The sequence below is a fragment of the Chiloscyllium punctatum genome, chromosome 13, assembly GCF_047496795.1.
Source record: "Chiloscyllium punctatum isolate Juve2018m chromosome 13, sChiPun1.3, whole genome shotgun sequence".
Classification (NCBI taxonomy): domain Eukaryota; kingdom Metazoa; phylum Chordata; class Chondrichthyes; order Orectolobiformes; family Hemiscylliidae; genus Chiloscyllium; species Chiloscyllium punctatum.
In genome coordinates this window covers 62,385,603-62,386,803 of record NC_092751.1, presented here as the reverse complement: position 1 = coordinate 62,386,803, position 1,201 = coordinate 62,385,603, and the positions used below count along the sequence as shown (strand labels likewise).

General features: G+C 42.6%; 1 non-coding gene across 1 annotated transcript; it reads left to right on the top strand.

Annotated features, from left to right (window-relative positions):
* The first annotated feature begins 568 nt into the window (after window positions 1-568).
* trnas-aga (transfer RNA serine (anticodon AGA)) lies at window positions 569-650 on the top strand. The gene has a single exon. It is a non-coding gene; the product is annotated as a tRNA-Ser (tRNA).
* Window positions 651-1,201: the final 551 nt, after the last annotated feature.

The window sequence follows — 1,201 nt, the reverse complement described above, 5'->3', positions numbered from 1 at the left end:
TGTCGCTGGTTCCCAATTCAAGAACTCCATCTCTAGCGGTTTCATGTCTGTACCTCCATGCTGTGGAGTTGAAGAGTGAAGAAAATTAACTCACCCCCTCCATCTCTGGGGTAATTAGGGGCTGAAAGTGAATCGTGTCACATTGAAGTATATCTACATGCGACTTAATCTCTGTCTTTTATTGGGAACCATCTCTTTCATTGTAACCATCAGGAAAGACCATTTCGTTCGCCAGAAAAAGAAATGAATATGTCATTAACCTTTGTTTGTTTCATGTCCAAGAATACTCAGATCAATAGCTCCCTTGATTACCTCTGCTGGTCATGTTCGCAAAGAGATCGAGCAAATTGCCAAGTGTGAATTTCCTTTCAATAAATAATTTTGACTCAATTTTGCTGCAAATATCTTTTCCTAACTTTGTGCTTTTTTTCCTTTTACATTGGTGTCTCGCACCTTACAAATGACAGCAATGGTATAAAAGGAGATGGAAACATTTCACTCATGTCAGCAGCAGCTTGCAATGAGATCATGGCTGATTTGGTCAATGCTTAAGGCTGGTGCGCTCTCTGTAGTCATGGCCGAGTGGTAAAGGCGATGGATTAGAAATCCATTGGGGTTTCCCCACGTAGGTTCGAATCCTGCTGACTACGTTATGAATGCTTTCTGCTGGAGCAATTCAAACTTCAGGATGCCAGTTTTGCAAACCAGCCTGTCATTTGATTAGACTTGGGAAACTCGAGTTCTTCATCAGAAATGTTCCATATTTTAAACATTATCTCTGTTTCTCTTTCCAGATACACTGCTCGACACATCGGGTTTCTGCAGTTGCTATTAAACGTCCTGAGCAGAAGTGCTGCTTTTCATTAGATTCCTTTAATCCCTTGTCCTCTGTTCTCTGACTCTGGTCATTGGCAATACTTCCTCCTGCTCGTCAGAGTGCTCATTCCCCACCGCTCCCTCTCACATCATTACAAACGACCGCAGGAATTTGCCACTTAACCATCTTTGTTCCAAAGTGAAGCTCACCAGCCGAGGGAATCTCCCCACCAAACGGGACTTTTCATCCCTGGACATGGTGCACGCCAGAGGATTGTGAAGAGATACTGTGAAAATATTGTCAGTTGGCAGGTGGAAAAATGTTTAGGAAGCAAATCATATAATCTAGCCTCCAGCTTTGGAATTCTTGAGAAACTCTTTGGGA